Below are 16,792 nucleotides of genomic sequence, written 5' to 3'. Positions count from 1 at the left end.
AAATAAAAAAAAGTTCGAAGAAAGATAATTATGAATAAAAAGAGCAGTTTCAGGTCAGAAATCTCGAGGGTGACCCAAACCGATACCCCTGGTTTGGCTGAAGTTCCCACAGTGAAATGTAGATTGAGATATAATTTGGCAGAAATAAATTGTATCATAAAGCAGAAAGTCAAGAGAACCCATGTGAGGGAAAATAATCTCATGATAATTTATGGTAACAAATCAGATCATCCTTTTTTTAGATACATCCCCAACTCAGAGAAAGAAGTTTTAGTGGACTCTGCCTTTTCCTTAAAAACAAGGATATCATGAACCTGGAATAATACAGTATTTTTTTTGGCATCAAATAAAAAAAATTAAATCAAAAGATTTCTGAGTTGTGTGTGCATTAGCAATGATTTAAGAGGTACTTAGAGGCAGGGATGTGCCAAGTAATATTTTGCTAAACAAAAGAAATCATATTGGATGATATTTCCATAGTTCGGTCACCTACTGGTGGTATAGTCAACTTATATTGTAAAGTGTATTCTGTGATGTTAACAGAAGGATAGGATCAAATACCAACACATCACTATTAGTATGCATCTATCATTCAGTTATGTGTAATTATATTTGAACAATTCTAAAAACACTTTCATTCTGATTCCTTCCATGAAAGCCATCAGTCTCTTAAGGATTCCAGAGCCATCTACTATTACTGTTGCCTTGTATGATAAGCTCCCCAGACACAAATCTTTGAGAGGACAATGACATCTAAGCTACAGTATCCCATTAAAGAGTGGACCAAAGATTTAAATGAACATTTTTTCCAAGTATGATCTAAAATGACTAGTATAAATATCCACATGTTATATCCAGGTCTTTAAGGTGTCCTGCCTTTGGCCCAATTTTATACAAGATCTTCACTTACTATTTCCATCTAAAACATCAGTGTAACATTTACTGTCCTTACCTATGCCAAAGTTCTGTTTCCTGATGTTTAGTCACTTCTGAGACAGCCTACCTTACACTGAACTGTATCAGTCACTACAATGTACAGGTGGAAGCCACCATGTAAAGCCTATGTCCCATCACTAGGATGGTAAACTCTCCAATGAGCAATGTGATGTGCAGAAAGAAGAAGATACACGCATGCACTGCTGAACATATCTGAAGTGTTGTAGTAACTTTGAAAAGAATCTGGCTGGTCCTCAGATAAGTTTACACAGATGGAGCAATTCATATATCCATAATACATATGTGCACAAGTATATCTATATTATGATTAGTAATAGCTAAAAGGAAGAAGCGGTTAAATATCAATCGTTGAAAGATAGATATGAAAATTATATTATATTGATACTATGAGAAAGAATAGACTACTCCAATATGGATCAGTCTTGGAGCTGTATGGCAACATAATGGAATTACAAAAGTTTTCATAGTGTATAACGCTATTCACATGAAATCCAAGAACACAATAAATGTATAGACAAAGAAAATAATTTAGTGATTATTTAGTTAGAAGGTTATGGAAGTAAAAAGAGTCAAAAGATACCAGATTTCCTTTGGAGGTGATGGAATGTTTTATACTTGATCACAATAACGTTTGCTTTCACCAGTGGATATACTAAAAATAATTAATTATGTAACATAATATGTAAGTTATCTTTCAATAAAGCTTTATCAAGCTGAAAGTCATTGCCATTTTTACTGCTTAGCATGTCTGTATCTAGAGATTTTTTCCATGTTGCAAACTATTCTCGTTTAATTGTCAACTTTAACTGTAACAGAAAAACAAGAAAGTCAATCCCACAAGAACAAGGCATCAGATTGATTACAGAAAAAAAAAAAGCTATACTACCATGCCATGGTTGGTTAGGAACCATGATGTTTCAGAATAAAGCAAATAAAATGGAAACTCAGCTTACTCAGAGAACATTTAGTCCTCAGACATTTGAATTAAAACCAGGGCTATCGAATATTCCTGTTTTCTCCGAGTCATCTGTGTTTCCTAGCTCTGTTGACTTAAAACATCAAATGGGAGTATGATAGAACAGCATCCTTGAGACTAGATACAGCCAATGAAAGCTTTTATATCCTGATGTAACCAACAATGATGTAACAGTACAGTAATAGCTTGGAAACAAACAGCTGTGGTTGGTCTTGAAACTAATATTATCAAAGATTATTATTTGTCAAGTGTAAAAAAATATATTTGTATATAATACACATACATTTGTAGAAATATTCATATATATGTATATATACATATGTACACATGCATGGTGAAGCATATCTGGTTAAATATTAATATATGTGATTTACATATGAAATTGTATGGCTGATTATACAAATCTAGATGGAGAAGCATGAATTATAGTTGGTGGGAATTCACATAGGAACTAGTCCTTGAATATAAGATATTTCATTTTTATATCTTTCTGCTCTTGGCCACGTTTAAAATTTTTTAATAAAATATTTTATAATAAAAGTGTTCAGGTATTGTCAATTTTCATTATAATTATAGATATTTTTCTATTAAACTGGATTAGGTATAATTAAATATAGCACTATTAATGTCAAGAATTGGAAGTGGTATTTATAACTCTAATCAGGTCATATATATTTCTTTTTAAGAACTATTTTGAAGAGCAAAATAATCTTTTAGTAAATGCATTTTTTTTTCATCAAATGGCAATAGCTTTTTGTACAGATATCTGGTATAAATCAACATGGCAGCGGGACAAAATTTAGCTAGTTGTGGATTAAAGGTGAATGTGTTTTGTTATTCATTAATGAGTCCTTGTATAATTATATTTAATCCTTTACCTTTAGTCACAAAGACTGTTTTTTTTTATTACCCTGATACAACAAGGACTTGTCTAACACTGCTTGATGAGTGTTTTCTAACTCATAATGTCACTTTGCTGTCATACCATTTGTGCTTCTTTGCCCTACTCTTTGTGAATGAACTAGGAATACTATTGCCTACTGTCTTCCCTCTAAACAGAGAGTGATGATGTATTTCCCCATACTAGATGCAAAGATCAGCCACAGCTTTCCAGGTGGTAAAAGAAAGCAGAAAATCTGTTCCCATACACTACAATAACTACTTGTATAGTGATAGGAAATACATCATAGCCAATTCTCCATTCCCTAGAAAGTCTCCTGAATGATGCCACAGAGCTGTGTACTGGAATCAGAAAATGCTGACAGCAATAAACCAAGTCTTTATGTCTATGGCTAAATTAAAAGTGAAATAAATTGATGCTATCTGAACCAGTTCAAGTAAGTCAGCATATAGTTCTTTATGCATCTGTCCTTGCTATGAGAACATTTCCTTGGCAGTTGCAAAGACCTTGAATGCCTCAGACCATCCTTGGAGTACTTCGTTTCTCACTTGGTTAAGTCTCCACTTTCAGAAGCAAATGGCCTTGGGAAACTAATAAGCTGGTGTTGTCTTGTTCTCCTATTTTGTTTGGTTATAGCAAATTGTCTAATGTTTATCACAGGAGTTAAATAACATTATTCCTTTGTTCCGTCAATTTGCATTTTGTATGACAGCAGAGGTCTTTAGTTTTTGCTCAAACAACAGCGAAAAACACATTTTTGTTCAATAAGGAAAGCATGTGTGTTGTCTGAGTTTTCTGTCCTGCCTGGTTCCCACAGTCGTTGGTTCTAAAGAAATCGCACAGAGATCTACATTAGTTATAAATGGATTGGCCCATTAGTTCAGGCTTCTTATTAAATCTTAAAACTTATATTAGCCCATCATTCATATCTATGTTAGCCATATGGCTCAATACCTTTTTCAGCAAGGCAGTCACATCTTGCTTTTTCTGTGGCTGGGCCAGGACTGCTGAAAGAGCTTTCCTCTTCCCAGAATTCTCCTATTCTCATTGACCAGCCTTCTACTTCCTGTCAGATTGTCTTACTTATACTTCCTGCCTGGCTAATGACCAATCAGCGTTTATTTAAAATATAATTGATAGGATACAGACAATTGTCCCACACCACATGTGGACTATTGGACACACTAAATGGACCAAGTAACTGCAAAGATATGCAATGATCACACTGCATAGATATTTGTTTTGTAGTTTATGAAAATCTAAGAAAGTATTTCACAACAAAGGATGATGCCATTCTTAGAGCATATTCAGATACCCAGACTGCTTTCACCATGCCTACTGTGTCAGGGAGACCAGATACCCTATTTTATAGTTGCTTTCAGTGACAGGATGAAGCTGAAGCCAGGAGTTAATGTGCAAAAGATACTTAGGAATACTTGAATTACGTTTTCCCAAGAGTGTGCATTTAATTCCTCTTTACATGGCATTAGTGAAACCTTATAAAGCTCAGTTTACGATCAAGGGGGTGTTGGATAATAAAGTCTTTTTCTAGATTCCTAATACCTAGATAGAGTTCTGCAATTCAGAAGGTAATGAGAGAGTGGCTTTGGTGATGCACGCCTTTAATTCCAGCACTCTGGAGGCAGAGGCAGATGGATTTCTGTGAGTTCCAGGCCAGCCTGGTCTAAGGAGTAAGTTCCAATTAATTCAGGACTATACAGAGAAACCCTGTCTCAAAACCAGAAGATAATCAGATAACTTTTGTGGTCTTTCTATTTCTAGCTCTAGAAAATTTTCTCAAATTAATAATATGTATTGGTTTATGCCCATATCTACAGATGAAGAACATCAATTCTTAAGCAAAGAGTAGATATTTTCTGTGATTTACTTGACATAAACTAAAAAATCCCCTAAAAAATTAGTAAGAGGATATTGCTTAATTTCAGGGAGAGAACATTCAGGGTGAGGCTTAAAAGGGTGCATCTTCAGTTTTTGCATTACTCCCATTTAAATGCATGTACTCCGTATCCCTACATGATACACACATGCACAGAAGTACACACTTATTTTTTCCAATAATGTCACATGGGTATCTACATTTAAATTTATTTATAGTTTATTTTGCACCTAAATGATTCAGTTTATTTTTCTCTTTAGGTTAAAACCATATTTAGATTTTTATTTTTGTGATTTCATTTATAATATGTTTGAATTTTGTTTATTTCCTTCTTGTTTCTTTATTGAAGAATGGTATACTTTGGTATTTATTGTTTAATTATAAAATATTTCCAGTAATTTCTCCAGCTTTCTGCTATCATTTCTGTTACTATTATTTCTAATTTAGGTACTTTTTGGTTTGAGAAAATACTAGGAGTTTAAGTTGTCAAATTTTACTCAGTTATTTTTCATAACTTGGAGTTTCGTCTGTACATGCACTGTATGTACCTGACAAAAGTCCACACTTTCCTATTATTCGGTCAACTGCTTTGTAAATGTCAATTAAATCAACTGGCTGGTGTTGATTAAGGCCTGCCAGTATGACTTACTTGTATATTCCTCATGCAGATCACTGATGCACAGATTGAAATCACACACAATCATAGAAGTAGATCAGTTCCACCAATATCTGTTTCATATAGGTTGTAGCTGTTTGTTTGTTCCCTAATTTCTAAAAATTTGCATCTTCTCTGCTAGGTGCTTGCTTTACTTATTGAGTTATAATCATTGTCACCTGTACACTAATTTTCTATATTTCCTTGGATTTATTGGCTACTTCAATGTTTCCATGTTAATTCCTCTAACTAATAGATGTTACCTTAGCTCTGAGTTTATACTCATCTATATATCTGCATAAATAAATAACTGTTCATGTATTTATGGATGTATTATGCATATAGTATATTAATATATTATATATGCATTATATATTGCATATATTCACACATGTCAAATAACACAAAGTGAAATAAGTCCTCTGCACATAATTTTATACATAATAATATATAAAAATAATACAAAATAATTGTATAAATGAAACTCTTTGTTTCTTAATTAAAAGCACCAGCATTATTTACTATTCTAAGATTGTTGTACTGTTTATAGATATTTGGCTTGTATTAATTTTTAATATTGTAGATAATGTTCAGGGCATATCATTGTATATACTGTTTCTACTCTTCTCCTGTGGGACTGGAACATTTGATTCTCAATTAGTAGAGTTGCTTGAGTAAATTTTGGAGGTGTGGCCTTCCTGGATGAAGTATGTGGGTTGAATTTGAGGTTTAAAAAGCCAAGCACTATTCCCAGTTGACTCTCTATGCTCTCTGCCTGAGTTCCAGATGCAAATGCTCAGCTGTTCCTGCTGCTGTGTCTGCTACTTGGTGATAAGATTACCTTCCATCCCAGAAGGATCCATGTATGTCTCTCTTAGTGTTCTTATATACAAGCTCTTCCAAGAAAATTGGGAGCCTGTGTATGGGGAGAGCAGAGGACAGAAGCAAAGGGAAAAAGGAAAGGGGAGAGGGGACAACAGGAGTGGGGAAAAAAACCTGAGGGAACTGGATGACCAAGATAGGGGAAGGACTGAGAGGAAGAGCAAGGAAAAAGTTATTTAGATTGAGGGAGCCATTATGGGACTAGTGAGAAATCTGGCACTAGGAAAGTCCCAGGAATTCACAAGGATGATCCCAGCTAAGACCCAAAGCAATAGTGGAGAGGGTGACTGAACTGCCCTGCCCCTGCAATCAGATTGATGACCTTAATTCATTATAAAGCCTTCATCCAGCAACTTGTAGAAGGAGGAGCCGCTTGTTAGTTCCTGGCTGCTTAGCCTTGAATAATCACACAGAAACTGTATTATTTATATCACTGCTTGGCTCTAGCTTTTTATTGGCTAACTCTTACATCTTAATTTAACCCATCCCCATTAATCTGTGCATCATAACAAGGTCGTGGCCTACCAGGAAAGTTCCAGCACGTCTGTCTCCAATGGTTGCTCCATGGCTTCTCCTGACTCTCCCAGCATTATGTTTAGTTTGTTCCACCTAGCTCTGTTCCCCTATAGCTCTGCTATAGGCCAAAAGCAGTTCCTTTATTAACCAATGATATTCACAGCATATAGAGGGTACTCTCACATCAGCAACTGATGGAAACAGATGCAGATATCCACAGCTAAGAAATGGGCTGAGCTTGCAGAGTCCAGTAGAAGAGATGGAGGAACAAAAATATGAGCAACATGGTCAAGACCATAATGGGGATAACCACAAAAAGAGGTGACCTGAGCTAGTGCGAGCACACTGAGTCTAGTTTGACAGTGGGGCAACCTGCAAAGGTCCACACTAGACCAAAACTAGGTCTCTGAATTTGGGTGACAGTTGTGTGTCTGGGACAGTCTTTGGGGCCACTGACTTTGGGACTGGGATTTATCCTTAGTGCTCTAACTGGCTTTTTGGAACCCATTCTCTTTGGAGGGATGCTTTGCTCAGTCTAGATACAGTGGGGAGGGCCTTAGTCCTCCCTCAATGTGCCAGACTCTGTTGACTCCCATGGGAAGCCTTATCCTCTCTGAGGAGTGGATGGGGGATAGGGTGGGGGGAAGATGAGGGAACAGGAGGAGGGGAGGGAGTGGTAACTGGCACTGGTATGTAAAATGAGAAAAGTTTGTTTTAAATATATAAATAAATAAATTACCTGTCTCTAGAACTCAAAGTCAAACAAACCTTTCCTTCTACAAATTGTCTTGGTTATGATGTTTTATCAAGTAATAGAAAAGAAACTAATACATGTCATCTTTCCTCCCCTTTTCCCTCCCCTCTTTTTTCTTTACTCTAATTTCTTTTACTTTGTTCCTTTCTTTTCCCCTTGGCGATCCCATCAATTAAAAAGTTTATAGTGCTTACTAGCTTCCAGTTATTAGTACCCCAGTGCAGCACTGGCCTCTATGGTATCTCCTTTGAAGTCCCCATCTTTGGTCTCTAGTTTTAAGAGTGTAAGTTAACCAGCTAGCATACCTTAGAAGTAATTTGCTGAATTCTATATACAGGCAATCGGCATGACAGGTGCTTACTGGGGGACACAAAAAAGGGTCTTGCTAGGTTATGAAATTAAAAGGAAAAGCTCTGAGTTTGCAAGGTTTCCTAGTATATGAAGCACAATTTGAAAAAAAAAGTAGGCAGCCACTAACATAGAGGCTATATTTAACCTTCCCTGTGTAAAACACTGAATATTACAGGATGTGAACAGAGACACAGCAGCTCTCTTTCAATGCTACTCACATTGGATATTTAAAAACTGCAATGTTTCCTTGATTTAATTTACACTATGTCAGATATCTGGCACTCAGATACATGGAGAAATTCCACAGAGATTTCAGTGTTGTTTGTAATATTCAAATCATGAGCTAGCTAGAGCATAGCAAACATGACATTCATTCATTCTTACTCTCAAGCGTTCGAGCCATTGAGAGTGAGATGACCCTCACAGCTCTAATCTGAGTGGGAGACTCCCCAAGGAAGCATCAGTGACACTGGCTCTTCCTTCCATACTCATTCCACTCCTTGGTGCTTGTCACTGGGGTTCTGGCTCTGTGACAAGGTGTCCTGATGCTGATTGTCATACACTGACACCACCTTTCTGTGTCCTTGCAACGTCCTGGTTGTACCTCACATCATTTCCTTCACAAATCTTTAAAACCACATTTTTCACCTGAATGACTTGGCAATCTTCGGGGGCTGTGTGGCTGGACAGTGGGTGTGTCTTCTCGTGCATGGTTGTGGAATGTTCCCAGAACTACTTCAATGTTTCTACAGTGCTTTTCTCTTATGTTCTCAAAGCGAACGTGTTGGGCTGTGTGAGGATATGAGCATAGGGACTTAAAAAAATTCTTTTCTTATACTGAATAGTGTAAAAAGTGACTGGGAACATCATTCTGAGCAGACAACCACATAGCATGCTGAATTAAATGAATCTAAAGGGTGTTAATCCGCTTTCTGCCGTGCCTTGGTGCTGGGGACATCCTTCACAGGCATGACTGAGCTGACAGGGTATCCATGAGTTTTCATCTACGCAGAGGGACTTACTAAACGCAGAGCAGATATAGAGTCCTGTTAGTGGGAGATTAAGCCCTGACAAGCTGCTTGCCAATAATTTTAAATCCAGCTACGTAACTCATTCAAAAGCAGCAGACTTGTGAAGCAATTATTCAGCCCTTCCTGGCCGTGTTTCCTTATGCTTTGAAAGGTAACTTCAAAGAACCAGGGATTTTCCTAGGTCAGAATGAAAACCTGAGCCAACCCACTGGAAACATTTTTAAGGTATGGGGAGTTGACAAACTTGACAGGCAGGCAAATTAAATCAGGAAAACCTATACACAACAGAATCACCTTTCAAGACAAAGCCATGAATTTGCTTAGCATCCCTTACCACTGTATTTCAAAAAATTTTAATTCATTTTGAAGCAATGCTGCAGTCATGTTCACATAAAGGGAATTAATAATTTCATCAGGCATAAAAAATTTTTGCCTGAAGAGAGAGTTCTGTCTGCCTTCTCTTTATACCAACTTACTCTTCCAGTGGTCTAGTCTGTTTTCTTGTCAAAGGTGTAATTTTTAATCTCATAGGCTTACAGCACTTAAATATGAAATATTCAAATGAGCAAGCTACCCAAAACAGAGAATTTGCTGTGTATTTTCAGATTTACCTCTTGTTATCTGTCTATAATAGTTGTATATAATTGACAGGTTGCTGGATGTATGAACTTGAGGATGGAGAGATGGCTTAGGAAAGAACATAGCTGGCCTTCTAGAGGATGAGTTGGGTTTTCAGCAATCACAGCAGCCATTTCACCACCAACTATAATTCCAGCTTCAAGAGATCCTATTATTTTTCTGGGCATTGTGGGCATAGCAAGAGCCCATATTCATTCATTCATTCATTTTCTCTCTCTCTCTCTCTCTCTCTCTCTCTCTCTCTCTCTCTCTCTCTCTCTCTCTCTCTCTCTCTCTCTCTCCCTCATACCAGTTTAAACCTTTAAGAAGCATGAATTTTTTCATTAAGGCTATCCTTTATTTTCAGAACTAGTTCTGTGAATAGTTTATTTGTGCACAAAACTTAGCCCACTGCCATTTTATATAACTTCAAATTTGCATCCTAAATAAATAAGATGTGCTTATCAGGTGCTCATCTGTTTCTGAGTTTGTTCTGAATATATTTGTTATGCAAATATCTTCATACATACTTACTATTCAACAACGGAGTCATGGGAGATTATATATATATATGTATGTATATATATATATTTGTATATATGTACACACACATACACTCTTTTAAGGTGAACTACTTCATGATATGACATATGAAAGATCATTTAAAATAATCTGAAACTATAGCATAAAACCTAAAAAATTGTTTGTAATAATTTCAAATACCTGTTCAATATTTGCATACTTGAGTTTTTCTAATTATTTAACAATCTTCTTATGGTGACTGTGTCTGCCATCTCCATTTCTTACTACAACGTACCATCAACAACTAACCTATAACCTATAAAACTACATATGCTTATTATTTTTATTGAAAATAATGAATAATTTTTCTCACACAGAATATTTACCCTCCCTCAACTTTTCCCAGATCCTCTCTGTCTGGTCAGAATCTCTACCGCAGCAACAATTTATTCCCTTTTAATATATTGGAGTGGCCCTCAAGAATCTTAGACGTTTTCACACTCCCTGCTATGTGACCTTTTGTTTCTGTCTGTGAGCCTCCTTTCTCCTCTTAGAGGAAATATTTCAGTTTGGAGAGAAAAGTTGCCTTACTTCATCTGCAATCCATCCCAACCACTTGCGGGTACCACCAAGAAACATTCACTGAGTCTTTTACAGCAACAACTATATGCTCCATTCTCTTCAATGTATGAGGCAGGGCACAACCTCAGCACTCGAAAGCCAGGCAGATTTTTCAGTTCCAGATCAGGCTTGTTTATATAGTGAGTTGGTTCCAGGCCAAACAAGGCTACACAGGACAGACAAAAGCAATTCCAAAATGGGTCTCTAGACCACTCCAATATTTTTCTTGAAAAAGGCAAACACAAAGAGTGGTTCGGGCAGTGGCAATTAAAGGCAGTTAGAGAACAGAAAGGAAAGTTGAATCAATGGACAGGAGATTAGAGAGCTGGTGAAAGCCTGGGGGCAGAATGTAGACTCTGGGCAGCAGACTTCAGGACAGACTTCCTGAGAGTCAAGAACGCTGGACTCGAACATTAGAGGGCGCCACTCGCCACCATCCCCCCTCCAACCTTTACTTTGGGCTTTTCTGATCCTGAGGGGAGGGCAAGAAGCCAGAGACCAGCTGCAAGAGCTTCCTGCCTACCAAGGATTTCTAAGGAGCAATGGCAAAATAACCCTCAGATGTCTGCTTTGTAACGCATTTATCTGGGCAGCATATGTCAAATTGTGTGGAAATTAATTAATTGCAAAGCACTATGTAACATTAATTTTGTAAAAGCCCTTCTTTCTCTTGAGTCCAGTACCTTCTTGTAAACGTCAGTCACTCTAGATATTGAGACAAACTTAAAAGCAAACTAAACACAAACTTATAGCTTTTTTTCCCCCCTTTCGGCAAAAGCAATGAAATCTATTTTATTTGGTCTTTATTTGGACAAGAAAACAGCTTGAAGTGAATGTGGTGTATTCTATCGTCTCTCTCACTGACCAACTCCCGTTTTGCACTTTAAAAAACAACAACAAAAACAAACAAACAAACAAACAATCCTCTGCCCATGAATCTTGTCATGTCTTGTCTATTCAGGGCAGCCCATCACTCGCTTTCAGAGTCATGTGCCCAAACAGGATGGTTCCCTGCAGTTGGCCTGCTAGCACAGCGATTGCTGCACACACAGCTGATTTATTTTTACTTCTGAACAGCTTAACAGTCTCATTGAACAATCTTGAAATTGAAGAATTGTGGATGTTTCTCTTGGTTTTGAATCAATTGTACCTTCCAATATGCTTATCCTAAGTTTAAATATTCTAGATACTATCGGTTTATCAGAAAAGTATCAAACTAATTTACAAAGTTAATGTCTGGTGACTTTCAGGACACATGCCACAAACTAAGCTAAAATTAACATTAACGTTAGTAGACTGGTAGAAATCAGAGCCATCAAGGGCCAGCCCGGAAGCTATGAATCCAGGGCAAACAAATCCAAGTGAACAAGGTTCATATTTACTGCCATCTTGCCCCCATCTTTGTAGCTGGTCTTCACACCCAGGTCTTTACACACTCTGATTTTCATTTGTTAATTTGTTTTGTTTTAATCTTCTGTCCATTCTCATTCTGAGAGTATTCTGAGAGTATTCTCCAGGAGGTCATGACCTCTCCAGGAGAAACTTATTTAAATGAGTTTTCCAGGAAAATCTCTTTCCCTATTCATGTGTGTTTGTTAGTATGTTACACCGTGGAAATACGTTCTTTTGAAGTAGGAAGTCACTGTGATGGGTAGTTCTCTGGATTTGATTGCCACCTCGACCTTACTGAGTACCAGTGATTGGATCAAGCCAAGTCAGAACCAGCTCTACTGTCTCCTGTGCCATAAATTCTTATTTAGCTTTTTTTTTAGATTGTATTCAACTTTATTAAAAAATAAACTATAGAAGCAAAAACCTGTACAAAAAGTGAATGACGGCACTGGGAAGAAGCAGGTTCAGTGGTGGTGACCAGCAAGTGCTGCACTGTCAGAAGAGCACAGGCTCCAAGAATGTTCTGGAAAAGTTTACAAATACCTGTAAGGTGCTCTGAGGCTAAAAGAGACAAAACTCATGCCAAAGCAGCAACCGTTGTGGTCAAGTCCATCACTTGGACACCCCATCCTGAACACCAGCTATGAGGCACTCTGGGAGGCTGCCGAGCTTGGGCAGAGGGTTCTGTCAAGAAGAGCTCTCTTGAGGTGATCAGAAGAATAAATAGTCATTTTACACCATAGTCTGTGCCCAGGGGTAAAGATGTGTATCTAGCTAGCATGGCAACTTCATAGAGCACTGAGCCCCTGGTGGAAGCGGGCTATGTGCAGCATGGTGGCTGAGCTGTTCAGACACTGGGTCGGTGTTGGCCTCGATGCTGCAGGATCATCTTGTGTTTCAGGTCACGGCTGAACTTGTTGATCCTGAAGAGCTCGCTGTCGTAGAAGGCGGACAGGTTGTGGATATTATCTACATGGCCTTGTCCATAAAGTCCTTCTCAGGAATTTCAATGGTGTCCTGCTGGGCCCCAAAGCGGTTCTGCTGATATGTCACCTGCTCAGCCAACAGCTGCTTCAGTATGAAGAGTAGAAGCTCATTGTTATCTCGCCGGAAGGAGAGGTACCGGACAAAGGTCTTGCGCATGCTCCGCATGACGCTGAACTTCTATGTGTCAATGAAACTCTCCAGCATCACACGGATGGCCATGTTGACGTCGTCTTCCATCATGTAGTCCTGCAGATGCATGCGTGCATGGGCCTCTGCCATGCGGATCATGGACTCAATGTGGCGCACGGTGATGGGGATACTGCCCGTTGCCATGGACTCCTTCCTCAGGTCACTGTACATCCTAGACACTTTGTCCTGGTCCATCTGGTTAAGCTTTGGGTGGACTCTCTCCTTGGCATAGATGATATACTTCTTCAGGACCTCCTGAGGTAGGGGCTCCACACCGTACGTGTTGGGCATGACTGGCTCTGAGGTGTTGCCATTGGTAAGTCCCTCGTCCTTCTTGTTGCTGGGGTGGTGTCTGACAAGGCTACCAACCACAAAGCGGGCTAGCATCTCATCCTGAACTGGATCAACAGTGTCCCTCACCACACACAGGACATCAAACCGGGAAATGATGAGCTCTGTGAGGTCTACATTCTCTGAGAAGGTCAGCGAAGGGCCATAGCGGCCCCCTATGTGGTTGGCCGCAGCGATGACAGTGCAATGGGCCTGCAGCGAGGTGACGATGCCAGCCTTGGAGATGGAGATGCTTTGCTGTTCCATGGCCTCGTGGATGCTGGTCCTGTCCTGGTCATTCATCTTGTCAAACTCATCAAAGAGACACACGCCACGGTCGGCCAGGACCAGGGCTCCAGCCTCTAAGGTCCACTCCCTGCTGACAGGATGCCATTGAACATATGCAGTGAGACCCACAGCCGATGCACCCTGGCCCGTGGTGAGGATGGCACGGCTGGACACTTTCTCTATGTACTTGAGGAACTGAGATTTTGCTGTGCCAGGGTCCCCACACAAGAGCACGTTAATGTCACCTCGAACCTTGTGCTTTCCTCCTGGGTTCTTGGGCTCCCCTCCAAACAGGGCCAGAGCCAGGCCTCTCTTGATGTCTTCATGCCCATAGATGGAGGGCGCAATGCTGGCAAAGATCTTCTCTCCAATCTGCTGGTCTTTGGAAAGGCTGGTGATCATCTTCACATCCTCATCCATTAGCTCACCTTGTTGTCCTTCTTGGCAACGTGGTTGGCCAAGATGACAGTGGCAAAAACTGGAAAGCCATTGGCGGTGTTCAGCCAGCCATTGTAGTTATTGTGGTAAATGCCAGTCAGCTCTATCTCGTCTCCAGGCTTGCAGCTGTCCACCAGATCAGCAAGGAGAATAGCATCCTTGGAGCAAGGCAGCCAGCCGGCTGCTGGACTCTCCTGCCGGGACTCTCCTGGATGCGGATACGCTGGTAGTTCTGATAGATGGTCTCCTCCATGTTGATCTCAAAGGGCCCAGCTGACTGGCACTCAGGGCAGGAACCAGGCTTCACCTCCTGGTTCTGAGTTTGGCAGAAAGGCCTCAGTACAAAGTTGCATTTGGTACAGTTATACTTGACCATGCTGAGCTGGGGCAGGACTCCAGTGCAGCTGGTTACCACGCCGCTGGTACGGATCAGCTGGTTCAGGTGTAGCTGCCTCAGGGAACGCCACTCGACCACCAGGGGCAGGTGGGAAATGCGCACATGGATGTGGTTGGTGATGCGGTCGTATTTAGGGTACATGGCTAGCACCACTTCCAGGGCAGCTTCATGAAAGATCTGCAGCAGCTCGGCCAGTGCCTCGGGTAGGAAGTATGCCAACACATGTTCCCGGGCTGCCAGGTCTACATAATTCACCACCAAGCTCTCGCGATTCTCTTTGCACATGTCACTGATGCGCTCCTTGAAGACGTTGTGGCCGTGGCTGTCCACGTGGGTGCGCAGGAAGTTCTTGAAGCGATGGTGGATCTCCAGCCTGGGCCCCGCCATGCTCACCCACTCACGAACCGAGTGTCCCTTCAGGTCCTCCAGGTTTTCAATGCTCTCAATCATCTCCTCATCCTCCTCACCGTCCTCTGTGGCTCACTCCACCTGGAGGCGCTTACGGGCAGGCCGCTCCTCATCTTCCTCTTCCCCCGGCGCATGCGGCCCAGGCCTCTGCAAGCCTCACGGTCCCTTTGCCTCATGGCCTGCTCTGCTGCCTCCCTCTGACTGGCTGTCAGCTCCTCCACGTCCTCATCATCCAGGGCCAATCCCTCTGCCTCGTAGACATCAAGCTCAGGAATGGGACGGTAGTCTCTCTCTATGCCGTCACCAGTGAGTTCCTCGCCATCCTCTTCCTCCTCAACGGGCCCCTAGGTGCCCAGCAGCCCCTCAGACTCATCCTCAAACGGGGGTAGATCTCTGCCAGGACTGGAGGTAAGGGCATCGGCACGTCTGGAGCTGCGGCCTGGGCTGGAGGTGAGAGGATCACTGACGTGTCGACGCTGCTGGGCAGGGCTAGATGCTGCCTAGAAGGACTCAGAAGACTCCGCCATTTCCGCGCTAGCTCCACTGCACCAGCAGCCACCGGTTTTCGCCTTATTTAGCTTTTTAAAAACAGAGTTTACATCTTTGCTTCTCCCTCAAATGAAGAGAAATTTTGTCTAACTTGTTTCTGAAGCACAGACTACACTATTATTTCAGTTAGAATTTGCCTTTCCTTGCTGAAACCATTTTAGTCTTCCCTTTCCTCGTAAAGTATCCTTTCATTTCCACTGTGGGAGTAGTTTTAATTTGTGCAGTTTTTTAAAGATTTAATAAGTTTTACTTATTTATGTGTTCACTTATATATGTGTATACATACGTATGTTCACATGTGTGTACAATGCTTATGGAGGTCAGAAAAGGAGTGTTCCCCCTGGCCCCAGAACTGGTGTTACAGTCCTTTGTGAGTCAGAGGACTTTGTAGGAACCAAACACAGGTCCTCATAGAACAGTATGTTCTTTTAACTACTGACCTATCCATCCAGTCTTTTACTTTACTCATAAAAGATAATTACTACCACCCAAACTATCTTCTTTATCTTTGTCTAAATATGGTCAACTCATCAGTAAAATAATGCACAGTTAAATGGGTTCAATAAAGGAATTGGTACAATATATATAAAGCATATGTACTAGGGATGGTTATAAAGTAGTGACTGTTGATTTCAAGTAAACTATGGGGACCCCAATCAAATACTCCCAGTTTAAAGCTTAGCCTCATGAACTCTTCATGTGCCTTCATGTACAGCCTTAATGTCCGGGACTGGAAGATATACTTCAATTAAGAATACTATGCCTCTACTTTCTATTCAATTAACCACTCTTAAGTTTAAGGAGTGTGACCATAGTGTGTTTTTTAATGGTAAGTTACAAGAATGTTCACCCACCTTGCAAAGTTATTCTGGCATTTACAGAGACTTTGCCAGAACTAAGGACTAATTTATGGTCCTGACATTTCCACTTCCCTTTAAATTCTCCTGGGACTAGTTACTCACACACAGGATCTTAACTGCACCTTTTCAAATTCCAGCGTTTACTGTTTAAATTATTTTATAGCCTGACCCTTTTAAATAGATGGCAAAATTACACCAGAAAAGTATGAATTAGTACAGAAATCCTTAAACACTCTAGGAAACCTTTCTGTTTTAGAAAGTCAAGTTTTTTTT

At 40.2% G+C, this 16,792-nt stretch overlaps 1 pseudogene; it reads right to left on the bottom strand.

Annotated features, from left to right (window-relative positions):
- Window positions 1-12,920: 12,920 nt before the first annotated feature.
- Window positions 12,921-15,637, bottom strand: LOC126513709 (DNA replication licensing factor MCM2-like; annotated as a pseudogene).
- Window positions 15,638-16,792: the final 1,155 nt, after the last annotated feature.

The sequence above is a fragment of the Alexandromys fortis genome, unplaced genomic scaffold, assembly GCF_014885135.2.
Source record: "Alexandromys fortis isolate MF-2015 unplaced genomic scaffold, M_Fortis_MF-2015_v1.1 scaffold_112, whole genome shotgun sequence".
Taxonomy (NCBI): domain Eukaryota; kingdom Metazoa; phylum Chordata; class Mammalia; order Rodentia; family Cricetidae; genus Alexandromys; species Alexandromys fortis.
The sequence above is the reverse complement of the archived record's forward strand: the minus strand, read 5'-3'. Positions and strand labels throughout refer to the sequence as shown.